General features: G+C 45.6%; 1 protein-coding gene and 1 non-coding gene across 2 annotated transcripts in view; both read left to right on the top strand.

Annotated features, from left to right (window-relative positions):
- Positions 1 to 2,623: 2,623 nt before the first annotated feature.
- Positions 2,624 to 2,730, top strand: LOC135270713 (U6 spliceosomal RNA). The gene has a single exon (XR_010338842.1). It is a non-coding gene; the product is annotated as a U6 spliceosomal RNA (small nuclear RNA).
- A 1,448-nt stretch (positions 2,731 to 4,178) lies between these two features.
- The window catches only part of SAR1B (secretion associated Ras related GTPase 1B), a 28,150-nt gene continuing 16,794 nt past the window's right edge, over positions 4,179 to 15,534 (top strand). Inside the window, exon 1 of the mRNA XM_064366331.1 lies at positions 4,179 to 4,287. The gene's annotated coding sequence lies outside the window, so the exon portion shown is untranslated. The remainder of the gene's footprint in view (positions 4,288 to 15,534) is intronic.

The following is a 15,534-nucleotide window of genomic DNA, read 5'->3' as shown; positions in this document are numbered from 1 at the left end:
GTTGCTGAGGAAGCTTGTTACCCAACCAAACTGAAGTCTGCTTCCCAATGCAGTAAGGCCTGACATCCATATCCAGACTTTACACTAGGGTATTTATTTACAGAGCACCAAACAAGAAGAATCTGGTAGCTCACACTTAAGACCTGACCTCCCCAATGGCTTACAAGCAAGAGATGTTTGTTTGTTTGTTTTGAGACAGAGTCTTGCCTTGTTGCCCAGCCTGGAGTGCAATGGCATGATCTGGGCTCACTGCAACCTCCGCGTCTTGGGTTCAAGCAATTGTCCTGCTTCAGCCTCCTGAGTAGCTGGGATTACAGACACGCACCACCACGTTCAGCTAATTTTTTGTATCTTTAGTAGAGATGGGGTTTCACTATGTTGGCCAGGCTGGTCTCAAACTCCTGACCTCGTGATCCGCCCACCTCTGCCTTCCAAAGTGCTGGGATTACAGGTGTGAGCCACCATGCCCAGTTGTTTTTTATTTTTTTTAATTTTTATTCAGAGTCTTACTCTTTCACCCAGACTGGAGTGCAATGGCGCTATCTTGGCTCACTGCAACCTCCGCCTCCCAGGATCAAGCAATTCTCTGCCTCAGCCTCCCAAGTTGCTAGGATTACAGGCATACACCACCACACCTGGCTAATTTTTGTATTTTAAAGAGAGATGGAGTTTTACCATGTTGGCCAGGCTGGTCTTGAACTCTCGACTGAAGGTGATCCGCCCACCTGGGCCTCCCAAAGTGCTGGGATTACAGGTGTGAGCCACTGTGCCCAGCCCAGGCAATTTTTAAAGGCAAGGGTAAATTTCAGAAAAGCGGAAGTTATAGGAAAAATTGTGTATCAGAACATGAGGTTATACATTGGTTTGGCCTAAAAATATGAATATCTTTTTTGGGGGGGTTGGGGAGACAAGGTTTCACTCTTGCAGTGGTGGGATCATAGCTCACTGCAGCCTGGATCTCCCAGACTTAAGCGATCCTGCCACCTCAGCCTCACAGTAGCTGGGACTACAGGCACACCACCATGCCCAGCTAAATTTTTTAATTTAATTTTTTTTTAAGATGGGGTTTCACCATGATGGCCAGGCTGGTCTTGAACTCCTGACCTCAGGTGATCCACCCACCTTGGCCTCCCAAAGTGCTAGGATTACAGGCGTGAGCCACTGCACCAAGCTCAAATTTTTTAAATTTTTTAATGGAGATGAGCTCTTAATATATCGCCTAGGCAGGTTTGAACTCCTGGGCTCAACGGATCCTCCTGCCTCAGTCTCCCAAAGTGTAAAGGCATGAGTCACCACACCCAGATCCAGTGTATTCATTTGATGTGGGTCTGGGTTTCTGAAAAACAACTCAGGGACGCATGTTAAGATGTTATCTTTAGGGGAGTTTGGGGGAAAAAAGATGTTATCTTTAGTTTTTATTTTTCTCTTATTTATTTTATTTTTTTTTGAGATGGAGTTTTGCTCTTGTTGCCCAGGCTGGAGTGCAATGGCAGGATCTTGGATCACCGAAACCTCCACCTTTCAGGTTCAGGCGACTCGCCTGCCTCAGCCTCCCGAGTAGCTGGGACTAGAGGTGTGCGCCACCACCTCCAGCTAATTTTTGTATTTTTAGAAGAGACAGGGCTTCACCATGTTGCCCAGGATGGTCTCCATCTCTTGACCTCGAGATCCGCCTGCCTGGGACTTCCAAAGTGTTGGGATTACAACAGTGAGCCACAGCAGCTGGCATCTTTAGTTTTTATAAACAACCAAACATTTTAGGACTCAAACTTCTTAGGCTATTGTTTTGAACTACTATTACCTTCTTGCTTATCAAGTTCCTCAAAGCTAGCTAGGTGTGGAGAATTTCCCCTGAAGGAACTTGAAATTTTCCTTTATTTCCATACTTAGTGGGGAGGGCCAGGCAGGCCCCTGAGTGTAGACATGAGCCACCACACCCAGATCCATCTCAAAATCTGTAACAGAAGACTTAACCAAATCTGGGAGGAAGGCCTTGATGAGTAGAAGACCTGAAGAGTTGAGACCTGAAGAGTGTGTAGGAGTTAGCTGGGTGAAATTGAGAGATGGGTAGAAGCTTTTCTGGCGGGGATTTCCTCAAGGGAAAGCGCATGGGGTGAATGAGGCGGGAGCAGAAAGAGGAGGAAATCCAGCAGAACAAATGATAGGCTTTGCTGAGAGTCCCCAAACAGGTCTTGAAGCATTTAAAGAAGGCAACGCTAATCCATTAGAAAAGAACATTGGTGCTGGACACAGTGGCTCACCCCTTACAATCTCAGCACTTTGGGAGGCCGAGGCGGGCGGATTATGTGAGGTCAGGAGTGCGGAGACTAGCCTGACCAACATAGTGAAACCCTGTCTCTACTAAAAAAAAAGAAAAGAAAACAAAACAAAACAAAATTAGCCAGACGTGGTGGCGGGCACCTGTAATCCCAGCTACGAGGGAGGCTGAGGCAGGAGAATCGCTTGAACCCGGGAGGCGGAGGTTGCAGTGAGCCAAGATAGCACCATTGCACTCCAGCCTGGGTGACAGAGGGACACTCTGTCTCAAAAAAAAAAAAAAAAAAAAAAAGGAAAGAAAAGAACATTGGTGTCAAAACAGTCTTGTTTAAAGCTGAATACCTGTGTGTTAACTTGGACAGCACATACACTAAAATTGGAACGATACAGAGAAGATTAGCCTGGCTCCTGCACAAGGATGACACGCAAATTCGTGAACGGTTCCATAGTAAAACAAACATACAAAAAAGGTTTACTTCGGCCGGGCGCGATGCCTCACACCACAATCTTAGCACTTGGGAAGCTGAGGAGGGCGGATTGCATAAGCTCAGGAGTTCGAGACCAGCCTGGGCAACACAGTGAAACTCCGTCTCTACTAAAATACAAATTAGCCGGGTGTGGCAGCGTGCGCCTGTAGTCCCAGGTATTCCAAAGGCTGAGGCAGGAGAATTGCTTGAACCCGGGAGGCGGAGGTTGCAATGTGCCGAGCTCACGCCACTGCACTCCAATCTGGGCCACAGAGGGAGACTCCGTCTCCATAAATTAAATAAATAAATAAATGCCAGCCTGGACCACAGAGCGAGACTCCGAATCCATAAATGAATGAATGAATGCATGCCAGCCTGGGCCACCGAGTGAGACTTCGTCTCAATAAATGAATGAATGAATGAATGCCGGATGCGGTGGCTCACACCTGTAATCCCAGCACTTTGGGAGGCTGAGGTGGGTAAATCACAAGGTCAGGAGTTCGAGACCCGCCTGGCCAACATGGTGAAACCCTATCTCTACTAAAAATGCAAAAAAAAAAATTAGCTGGGTGTGGCAGGCGCCTGTAGTCCCAGCTCCTCGGGAGGCTGAGGCAGGAGAATCGCTTGAACCCAGGAGGCGGAGGTTGTAGTGAGCCGAGATTGCTCCATTGTACTCCAGTATGGGTGACAGAGCGAGACTGTCTCAGACAAGCGTGCCTGTAATCTCAGTTACTCGGGAGCCTGTGGCAAGAGAATAGCTTGAACCAGGGAGTCGGAGGTTGCAGCAAACCGAGATCGCTCCGCTGCACTCCAACCTGGTGACAGAGCGATACTCTGTCTAAAAAAAAAAAAAAAAAAAAAAAAAAAAAAAAAAAAAAAAAAAAATGCCGGGCGCGGTGGCTCATGCCTATAATCCCAGGACTTTGGGAGGCCGAGGCGGGTGGATCACGAGGTCAGAAGTTCAAGAAATGCCTGGCCACGATGATGAAACCACGTCTCTACTAAAAATACAAAAATTAGCCAGGCGTGGTGGCGTGCGCCTGTAATCCCAGCTACTCAGGAGGTTGAGGCAGGAGAATAACTTGAACCCAGGAGGCGGAGGTTGCAGTGAGCCGAGATCGCGCTACTGCACTCCAGTCTGGGCGACAGAGTAAGACTCCTTTCTCCACCCCACCAAAAAATGCCAAAAGTAATTTTCCCTAGGTAGGGACGGTCTGTTCCTTTCTAGGGACGCAGGGCCCTAAAATCCCTTCGGGCGGGCGGGTGTGGGGAAACCAGGAGGCTCCGAGACCCTGGCTGTGTCACGGGGCGGGGCGGTGGTTGAGAGCAAGCTGGCTCAGCTGAGGAATTGGCGGCGGGACCGCCGGGAGGCGGAACTGAGAGCGCGCGGCGAAGCGGTCCCGCGGACTGTAGCTAGTGAGGCACCAGCCGGCCCGGAAGGGGCCGATGAGAACTGGGGCCACGGCAGCCATCGCGCTTTGGAATTCGGTCTCCGGGTGTACGGCCAACGCCAAGCAGGGGATTGCGTTCTCTCCAGTTGCAGGTAAGTGACAGCCCCTCCTTCTGGGAGGACCGGCGGGCAGCAGTTGTGGATACCCTAGAAAGCGCACTTTGAGGGCAAAGACCTGCTCAGGGCCCCTGCCTGTGGCATTGCGTGAAGGGGCACCTTGTTTTTCACCCTGGGATTAGGCGGCGCGAGGGAGGACAGGTCTCATCCATGCTTCGCGGCACAGTCTGATAGCCCTCGGGGCAGAACACTGCTGCTGTGAGACGCTTGGTCATTTCAGGAAAGAACGAGATGGCTGCAGGCAAGCCCCTTCCTTCCCTTGGGCCTCAGTTTTCTTACCTGGTAAGGTGAAGGTGGCGGGTCTCATTGACAGCCAAAGAGTCTATGACGCGGCCTGGTGTTTTCAGCTCTCCCAGTTAGTGTAGAGGCAAACTGAGCTTCCTTGCTAGTACTGGTTAACGTTTTTCGTAGCCCAAAGTCCCATTTAAGTGAGAAAAAAGATACACTGTTGAGAAAACTGTACTGATTTATATTTTTTATATTTTTGTTGTTATTGTTGTTTTGAGACGGAGTTTCGCTCTTGTAGCCCAGGCTGGAGTGTAGTGGTGCGATCTCGGCTCACTGCAGTCTCTGCCTCCTGGGTTCAAGAGATTCTCCTGTCTCAGCCTCCGGAGGGATTATAGGCGCATGCCACCACGCCTGGCTAATTTTTGTATTTTTAGTAGAGATGGGATTTCGGCATGTTGGCCAGTCTGGTCTCGAACTCCTGACCTCAGGTGATCCTCCCGCATCGGCCTCCCAAAGGGCTTGGGATTAAAGGCATGAGCCACCTTGCCCAGCCACTGTACTGATTTTTAAGGTGTTGAAGCTTTTCGAAGAAGATAAAAATTTGTTTTAAAACAGCTAAAACTTGTTAGCTGAAAGAACCAGATTCATCAGGAATTTAAGATGTTTGGTACATTGGCCAATATGAAGTGAAGAAGTCCTTTTAACTTGAAAAATTAAACCTAGTATTGTTTAGGTTTAGTATTTGTGTGTTCTTATATGAGCCTCTATATTACCAAGTATCTTTGATGAAGTCGGTAAAATATCAGTGAATAGTAAGTCGCATTGAAACAATGAAAAAAGGAAAGAAAAGGAACATTTATTGACTACTATATGTAAGGCACTAGCTGTCATTTTACAGATGACACAGAATTAGTGATGCCAGTATAGCAAACCAACATGAATATCTACTATTGTACCTTTCAGTAGACTTGTGACTGTCACCAGGATGTTTTGAACTTAAAAAATTTTAAGATTATTCATTGGCCATTTTCTGAGTTTGTAGAAAAGGAAGGTGTCTTCATTTTAGAAATGTCAGAGATGCATTGTCAGTAAGTATAAAGATTAGCAGTTTAAATGAGGTACATTTTAACCTTCCTTTGCCTTACATTATTGTGCTGGAATAGAAATTCAAACAATAATTAAGACAAAAGATGAATCTAACAGAAATGAAAATCAGTCTGGGCAACATAGCAAGACTCAGTCTCTACATTTAGAAAAAAAAAAAATTAGTTGACTGCAGGGCCCTGGCTGGTAGGCTGATAGTCCCAACTACTTGCCACTAAGGTGGGAGGATTGCTTGAGGTCAGGTCAAGACTACAGTGACCTGTGATCATGCCGCAGCACTCCAGCCTGGGTGACAGAAAAAAACACTGTCACTAAAAAGAAAGTAAAAAAGAAAGAAAGAGAAAAAGAAATGAAAATCATTTCCATATCATTTGAAGCTTACAAGTTTGAATGCTAAAATGCCATAGTATTTATTTATTTATTTATTTATTTATTTATTTTTGAGACGGAGTCTCTCTTCACTCTATTGCCCAGACTGTAGTACAGTGGCACGATCTTGTCTCACTGCAACCTCTGCCTCAGGCTTAAGCGATTCTCCTGCCTCAGCCTCCCAAGCAGCTAGAATTACAGGTGCACACCACCACACCTGGCTAATTTTTGTATTTTGAGTAGAGACAGGATTTCACCACGTTGGCCAGGCTAGTCTCAAACTCCTGACCTCAAGTGATCTGCCTGCCTCAGCCTCCCAAAGTGCTGGGATTACAGGTGTGAGCCACCATGCTCTGCTACAGTAGTATTTCTATGCTCACTTTTTTTCTTTTTGAGACAGAGTTTTGCTCTTGTTGCCCAGGCTGGAGTGCAATGGCACGACCTCAGCTCACCACAACCTCCGCCTCCCGGGTTCAAGTGCTTCTCCTGCCTTAGCCTCCCAAGTAGCTGGGATTGCATGCATATACCACCATGCCTGGCTAATTTCATATTTTTATTAAAGTTAGGGTTTCTCCATGTTGGTCAGGCTGGTCTCGAACCCCTGACCTCAGGTGATCAGCCCACCTTGGCCTCCCAAAGTGCTAGGATTACAGGTGTGAGCCATCATGCCTGGCTTGTCCTTCTTCTTCTTTTTTTTATTTTTAAAAAACGGCTCTCACTTTGTTGCCCAGGCTGGTGGAATGCAGTGGTGTAATTATAGCTCACTGCCTTGAGTTCTCGGGCTCAAGCAATCCTCTAGCTTCAGCCTCCTGAGTAGCTGGGACTGCAGTTGCGTGCTACCATACCCAGGTAATTTAAAAAATTTTTTGTAGCCAGGCATGGTGGCTCTGTAATCCCAGCACTTTGGGAGGCCGAGGCGGGTGGATCATGAGGTCAGGAGTTTAAGACCAACCTGGCCAAGATGGTGAAACCCTGTTTCTACTAAAAATACAAAAAAATTAGCCTGGCGTGGTGGCGGGGCCTGTAATCCCAGCTACTTAGGAGGCTGAGGCAGAGAATTGCTTGAACCTAGGAGGTGGATGTTGCAGTGAGCCGAGATTACACCACTGTGATCCATCCTGGGCAACAGAGCAAGACTCTGTCTCAAAAAAAAAAAAAAAAATTTGTTTTTTTTTTTGCTATGTTGCTCAGGCTGCTCTTGAACTTCTGGTCTCAAGTGATCCTCCTGCCTTGGCCTCCCAAAGTACTAGCATTATAGACATGAGCCACTGTGCTCAGCCTGGATATTTGTATTCTAGGACAGTTACTACATCCATTTCACTACAGCATTACCATGGTTTGCATCTCAAAGTTATTAATGCATTGATTCTACAATTATACTCTGATGTCATATTTGCCTCTTTAGACTATCATGTCTCTCATTTTCTCCCAACAGTATTTTTTGGGTATTTGTATTTTGTCATTTTATGTGTATTTTTTTTAAGGACCACTGAGAACTAATGTGTATTTTTTTTTTTTTTAATTAGAGACGGGGTTTCACCATGTTGGCCAGGCTGGTCTTGAACTCCTGACCTCAGGTGATCCGCCCGCCTCGGCCTCCCAAAGTGCTGGGATTACAGGCTCAAAGCCACCGCACCCGGCTGTATTTTTAATTTTTATTTTATTATTATTATTTTTTTGAGATAGGGTCTCACTGTCACCAAGTGCATGCTACCACGTCTGGCTTATTTTTGTATTTTTTGTAGAAATGGGGCTTTTCCATGTTGCCAAGGCTAGTCAAAAATTTTTTTATTATTTTTTGAGATGGAGTTTTGCTCTCTTTGTTGCCCAGGCTGGAGTGCAGTGGCATGATCTCAGTTCACCTCAACCACTGCCTCCTTGGTTCAAGCGATTCTCCTGTCTCAGCCATGAGCCACCGTGCCCGGCCTTAATATGTATTTTTAAAAAGTAAATGAGGCCAGGCGCGGTGGCTCATGCCTCTCATCCCAGCACTTTGGGAGGCTGAGGTGGGTGGATCTCAAGGTCGGGTGTTCAAGACTAGCCTGGCCAATATGGTGAAACCCTGTATCTACTAACAATACAAAATTTAGCCAGGCATAGTGGTAGGCACCTGTAATCCCAGGTACTTATGAGGCTGAGGCAGCAGAATCGCTTGAACCCAGGATGTGGAGGTTGCAATGAGCCAAGATCACGCCACTGCACTCCAGTCTGGGCAACAAAGAGAGCGAAACTCTATCTTAGAAAAAGAAAAAAAAAAAAAAGGTAAATGAGCTGGACATGGTAGCCTGTGCCTGTAGTCCCAGTTACTCAAGAGGCTGAGATGGGAGGATTGCTTGAATCCCAGAGATTGAGGCTACAGTGGCAGAGATCATGCTCTTGCACTCTAGCCTGGGTAAGAGTGAGACTCTGTGTCAAAAAAAATAAAAAACAAATGGTTCTGTGTAATCACTAATGAGTTTTAGATATTAAATGAGCTTTAGATATTAAATGCCATACAAGCTTTTTAAAATTTGCTTTAAAAATTTTTCCATAATAGCTTTTTTGAGATACAATTGATATACCATAAAATCGACCTTTTAAAATTGTACAATTAAGTGTTTTTAATAGAGTCACAATGTTGTGTAAACATCACCACTATCTAATTCCAGAACACGTGATCATCCCAAAAAACCCAGTACTCCTTAGCAATCACTCCCCATTTTTCCTTTCCTCAGTCTGATAACCACTAATATACTTACTCTATGCATTTATCTATCCAGGATATTTCATATAAATGAGGCATCCATATAAGTTTAATTGAATAAGGCTTTAAGAAGTTACTTGTAATCTGAGATTCTGTTCCATTACATCCTTTGCACTGATTTTCATGTTACTTGAGTAGATCACTTTTCTAATCTGCATAGGGACTTTGCCTGTTTGGTATTGGTGCAATAAATAAATCTGCTGACTGGTGTATGTTTCCTTGTTCTTGACCTTTGCTCTTCACATGTCTTAATAGTGTGTTCATGGTGTTGTGTAACCTGTTTTCTGGGCTCAGGTATCTATCTGTTTGTAGCTAAGTAACTTTTATTCTTAGTTGGGCATTTTTACCTCTACTTAACAACAATTAAAAAAATACAGTTAATTCTGTTTCTGATTACTCCTAGCTTGTTTTAAGGTTCCTAGAAGCCACAATTTTTATTTTATTTATTTATTGTGAGACAGAGTCTTGCTCTGTCGCCCAGGCTGGAGTACAGTGGCAGGATCTTGGCTCACTGCAACTTCTGCCTCCTGGGTTCAAGCAATTCTCCTGCCTCAGTTTCCTGGGTAGCTGGGATTACAGGCGTGCCCTACCACACCCGGCCTTTATTTTTGTATTTTTAGTAGAGATGGGGTTTTGCCACGTTGGCCAGGCTGGTCTTGAACTCCTGACCTCAGGTGATACGCCTGCCTCAGCCTCCCAAAATTCTGGGATTACAGGTGTGAGCCACTGTTCCTGACTGAAACCACAATTTTAAAGAAATATATATATTATTATCTTCCAAAGCAGAGTTTCTCTGTGTCTTATTAGATTATCTCTCTTGGGACAAATTTTACAACAGCAAGTTGGTACCATCCTTATGCAAAAAGTCCTTTTTCTTTCAAGGCTTTTCACCATTCCTTAGCCCTCACCTCCCAACAGTCATCTTCAGTGAGGACTTTGCCACTTGATTCACAGTCTTGCTTTCTATATCAGTGCCCTCCAAACTTCCAGGTGATTACACTGCCTGTCAGTGTGGACAATGTACCCTCTAGCCTGGCTTCCAGTATCTTTCACCTCCATTTTTTTAATCTGTCTATGCCAGAGCCAGGCCTTGGAGTTTGCCACCACCCAACTCTGAACTTCTCTTGAATTCTGGTACCTCCTATATTCTCTTCCACTTTGGTGGCACAATTCTGGCCCACTTTTCGCCTCTCTCATCCTTTTCTGTTTTTGGCTTACAGACTTTTTCTACCCTATTTTCCCAGTTCTGTTCTGTGAGAAGCTTGCCTTTGATCACCGCTCCATCTCTATATACTACCTTTCTATATACTTCTTACTACCTTTGTCCACTCAACTTGAACTTCTTATCAGATCCCTGCAGTCCCTCTCACTTGTACTCTCAAAATCCTGTTCCCCTTGTCCTTTTTTGTTTCTGTCCTTGATGTTCCTAATCTCTGGTCACTCCATGTTGAGCATCGCTGGTCGGGGGTGGGAGACTGGAAATCAGCACAGATTAGCACTGCTGTGAATGTTTGAGTTTCAGTTCCAACTGAGTCCTTGGCTTTTTTCTGCACTCTTTTAACTTGATTCATTCCCCACAGTAGCTATTGTAATGCTTGCTCTGCTCCTCAAAAATTCTCTGTACCCTTCACTTTGGAAATTTTTTGGCCATTCTTCCTTCTAATCTTAGACAGAAAGATGTGCTCTCAATCTAAGCTCCTCCTGGGACTTTGTCCCTTTTGGTTGATTCCTTCCTTCTCTTTCATCTTTTTAACTTCTTCTGTTCCACTAGCTCCTTTTCTTCAGTTTATCATCATACTCAAGCCTCACCCTTCTTTGAGAAGAAAAATCTCACTTCCAGGCCTGCCATAGTGGCTCACACCTGTAATCCCAGCACTTTTAGAGGCCACGGCAGGCAGATCACTTGAGGTCAGGGGTTCGAGACCAGCCTGGCCAATATGGTGAAACCCGGTCTCTACTGAAAATACAAAAATTAGCCAGGTGTGGTGGTGCACACCTGTGATTCTAGCTGCTTGGGAGGCTGAGGCAGGAGAATCCCTTGAACCTGGGAGGTGAAGGTTGCAGTGAGCCGAGACTGAGCCACTGCACTCCAGCCTGGGTGATTAGAGCGAAATTCCGTCTAAAAAAAAAATCTCACTTCCCTTATCCCATTTCCAACTTTTTTTTTTTAAACGATTTTAATTTTTTACCATTTCAGTTTTTTTTGAAACAGGAATCTCTCCTCACTTGCCTCACCTATTAACCTCTTATCCCATTTACTGTCACCCTGGCTGGAGTACAGTGGTGCCATCTTGGTTCACCACAGTCTCCACCTCCCAAGCTCAAGCAGTTGTCCCACCTCAGCCTCCTGAGTAGGTAGAACTACAGGTGTGCACCACCACGCCTGGCTAAATTGTTTTTTTCTTTTCTTTTCTTTTCTTTTCTTTTTTTAGAGACGGGCTTTCACCTTGTTGGTCAGGGTGGTTTTGAACTCCTGACCTCAGGTGATCCACCCACCTCGGCCTCCCAAAGTGCTGGGATTACAGGCATGGGCCTCCCAAAGTGCTGGGATTACAGGCGTGGGCCTCCCAAAGTGCTGGGATTACAGGCGTGAGCCACCATGCCCATCCATTTTTTTTTTTTTTTTTTTTTTTTGAGGTGGAATCTTACTTGGTCACCCAGGCTGGAGTGCAGTAGTGCAGTCTCCACTCACTGCAACCTCTGCCTCCTGCGTTTCAGCAATTCTCCCACCTCAGCCTCCTAAATAACTGGGATTACAGGTGCTCACCACCACAACTGGCTAATTATTATATTTTTAGCAGAGACGGGGCTAAGGCTGGTGTTGAATTCCTGAGCTCAAGGATGCTCCTTCCTCAGCCTCCCAAAGTGCTGTCATTGCAGGCATGAGCCACTGCACCTGGCGTTACTTTTTTTTTTTTTTTGAAACTGAGTGTTGCTCTGTCACCAGGCTGGAGTCCAGTGGTGCGATCTTGGCTTACTGCAAACTCTGCCTCCTGGGTTTAAGTGATTCTCCTGCCTCAGCCTCCTCCATAGCTGGGATTACAGGCATGTGCCACCATGCCCAGCTAATTTTTGTATTTTTAGTAGAAACGAAGTTTCACCATGTTGGCCAGGCTGGTCTTGATCTCTTGACCTCCTGATTCACCCACCTTGGCCACCCAAAATGCTGGGATTACAGGCATGAGCCACCACATCTGGCTGTCTCACTTCCAAATAATAACAACAACCAGCCTTATTTTGTTCATTTTACCTCATTTGATCTTTATACACCCTGAGAGATTTTTCAGGAGAAATTTATAACTTGTCCAAGGTCACACAGTTTATGAATCCTGGAGCTAGGCTTTTCTCTGCCCTAGGCACAAAAGTGCTGGGATTATAGGCATAAGGGCAAAGGTTTTTGTTTGTTTTGAGACAGTCTTGCTCTGTCACCAGGATGGAGTGCAGTGGCCTGACCTCTGCCTCCTGGCTTCAAGTGATTCTCCTGCCTCAGCCTCCCCAGTAGCTGGGACTACAGGTGTGTACCACCATGCCTGCCTAATTTCTTATTTTAGTAGAGTTGGGGGTTTCACCATATTGGCCAGGATAGTCTTGATCTCCTGACTTCGTGATTCGCCTGCCTCAGCCTCCCAAGGTGCTGTGATTACAGGGGTGAGCCACTGTGCCCCACTGCAAAGGTTTTAAGATGGCAAAGTATGGGTTACCCACAATGAATGGCAAGCAGTTTACTTTGACCTAGGGAAAGCTGCAAGTAAGAAAGTAATATGTGTTAAATTTGGAAAGGGAGCTACGGGATAGATAGTAGAAGTTCTGGAATACTAAATGGACTAGGAGTTAATAGAATCATTTCTCAGCTTAAAAACCTCTGGTGGCTCTCCATCCACATGCATAGGGTGGCCAAATAATCTGTCACTTAAACTAGGACCCTTTTGAGAGAAAGGAAGCGCAATTAGTTATGACACTGAGATAGGCAGAAGCTGAGAGTATCCCCAGCAAACTGAGAGTTACAGTCACCTTGACTGTAAGTCAAGTCCAAGATGATATTTTGGCAAAGCTGCTCTGGAGGCACTGTACAAGATAGGTAGAGGTGGGCCAGGTGCGGTGGCTCATGCCTGTAATCCCAGCACTTTGGGAGGCTGAGGCAGGTGGATTACTTGAGGTCAGGAGTTCAAGACCAGCCTGACCAACATGACAAAACCCCATCTCTACTAAAAATACAAAATTATCTAGGCATGGTGGTGGGCGCCTGTAGTCCCAGCTACTTGGGAGGCTGAGGCAGGAGAATCACTTAAAGCCAGGAGACGGAGGTCAGTGAGCCGAGATCACACCACTGCACTCTAGCCTGGGCGACAGAGCAAGACTCCGTCTCTAAAAAACCAAGATGGGTAGAGATAAATTTTGAGGTTAAGATGGTTGTTTAGGAATGCGACATAAGATTCTTCACTAGGTGGTTCCTGTGAGAACTAAAGAAAGGGTGAATCTTCACTGCAAGAAATTAATAGGACTAGGGATGGCTGGGTGTAGGTTATGAGGGAGGTGAAGGAATTACTTGAGTCATGAGCTGGAGTGATTTTATTTTTATTTTTTGAGAAAGGGTCTCACTCTGTTGCCCAGAATGGAGTGCAGTGGTACAATCTTGGCTTACCACAACCTCTGCCTCCCAGGTGATCCTCTTGCCTCAGCCTCCTGAGTAGCTGGGACTACAGGTGCATGCCAGTATGCCTGGCAGATTTTTTATTTTTTTTGTAAAGATGGGGGTCTTGCTTTTTTGTCCAGGCTGGTCTTGAACGCCTGGCCTCAAGTGATCCTCCCACTTTGGCCTCCTGAGTAGCTGGGATTACTGGCATAAGCCACTACGCTCAGCCCTGAAAGATTGTGTGTGTGTGTGTGTGTGTGTGTGTGTGTGTATTTTTTTTTTTTTTTTTTGAAACAGAGTCTCACCCTGTCGCCCAGGCTGAAGTGTAGTGGCTGGATTTCGGCTCAATGCAGCCTCTGCCTCCTGGGCTCAAGCAATTCTTGTGCCTCAGCCATCCGAGAAACTAGGATTATACGCATGCACCACCACTCTTAGCTAATTTTTGTGTTATTAATAGAGTTAGGGTTCTGCCATGTTGGCCATGACTGGTCTTGAACTCCTGGCCTGAAGTGATCCACCTGCCTTGGCCTCCTGAAATCCTGGGATTACCGGCGTGAGCCACCACGCCTGGTCGAAAGTACATGTCATCTTTCTTACTTTTGAGACGGAATGTCACTCGGTTGCCCAGGCTGGAGTACAGTGGCGCTATCTGGGCTCACTGCAACCTCCTCCCCCTGGGTTCAAGCAGTTCTCCTGCCTCAGCCTCCCTAGTAGCTGGAATTACATGTGTGCACTAGCATGCCTGGCTAATTTTTTATTTTTAGTAGAGATGGGGTTTTACCGTGTTGGCCAGGCTGGAATGTGATCTTTCTTAAGAGGCTTTCTTCCCTCTTATTTTCCATATTACCCTATCGGTTTATCAAGGGATATATCAAGTAAATAACTTAATTTTCTACTGTGTTTAAAAGATTTTTTGTACCATTCAGTAATGGCCAGGCATGGTGGCTCATGCCTGTAATCCCCAGTGCTTTGGGAGGCACAGGTGCGAGGATGGCTTGAGCCCAGGAGTTTGAGACCAACCTAGACAACATAGTGAGACCCCTGCCTCTAAAAAACAAAAAAATTGATGATGTGATTACAATTTGAAAAATACAGAAAGATAATACTCAGAAATTTACCACCTGGAACCAATTGCTAAAAAGACCAAAATAAAGAGAAAAAGAGTTTTTATTCCACACAGGTATAACTGGACTTGGAAACTTACTTTATTAAAATAACCTTTCTTCTTCTCTTTCTTTTCTCTCTACTTTTCTTCCTCCCTCTCCCCACAACCCCCAATAAGTTTTGATAAATACCTCATAGGCCATATATAATTTTGTTATTTTTGTGGTTTTTGAGGTAGGATGTTGCTCTGTTGCCCAGGCTGAAGTGTGGTGGTACAATCATGACTCACTGCAGTCTTGACTTCCCAGGCTCAAGGGACCCTCCCAACTCAGCATCCTGAATAGCTGGGTCTACAAGCGTGTGCCACCATGCTAGGCTAATTTTTATTTTCATTTTTTGTAGAGACAGGGTCTCACTATGTTGCACAGGATGGTCTTGAACATCCTCCTGCCTGTGCCTCCCAAAATGCTGGGATTACAGATGCTAGCCACCATACCCAGCCTAAAATTTTTCTTAAGTAACACTTGTGATACATATTTTTAACATAAAACTTGAAACTTTTCTATATTTAGAATAATTTCCTTTTTTTTTTTTCAGACAGTTTCACTCTATCACCCAGGCTGGAGTGCAGTGGTGCAATCTCGGCTCTCTGCAACCTCCTCCTTCCTGGTTCGAGTGATTCTTATTCCTCAGCCTCCCTAGTAGCTATGAGTACAGGCGCCAGGCACCACCAATGGCCAATTTTTGTTGTTGTTGAGAGGAAGTTTCACTCTATCACCCAGGCTGGAGTGCAATGATGCAGTCTTGGCCCACTGCAACCTCCACCTCCTGGGTTCAAGTGATTCTGCCTTAGCCTACCGAGTAGCTGGGATTACAAGCACGTGCCGCCACAGCTGGCTAATTTTCATGTTTTTAGTAGAGACCAGGTTTCACCACATTGGCCAGGCTGGCCTTGACCTCCTGACTTCTAGTAATCAGCCTGCCTCGGTCTAAAAAATTACTGGGATTACAGGCGTGAGCCACCACGCCTGGCCTCTATATT

Source organism: Aotus nancymaae, unplaced genomic scaffold (genome assembly GCF_030222135.1).
Source record: "Aotus nancymaae isolate 86718 unplaced genomic scaffold, 86718_ANA_hifiasm-v0.15.2.pri h1tg000064l_1, whole genome shotgun sequence".
Taxonomy (NCBI): domain Eukaryota; kingdom Metazoa; phylum Chordata; class Mammalia; order Primates; family Aotidae; genus Aotus; species Aotus nancymaae.
Note: the sequence above shows the minus strand (reverse complement) of the source record. Positions and strands in the feature narration are given on the sequence as shown.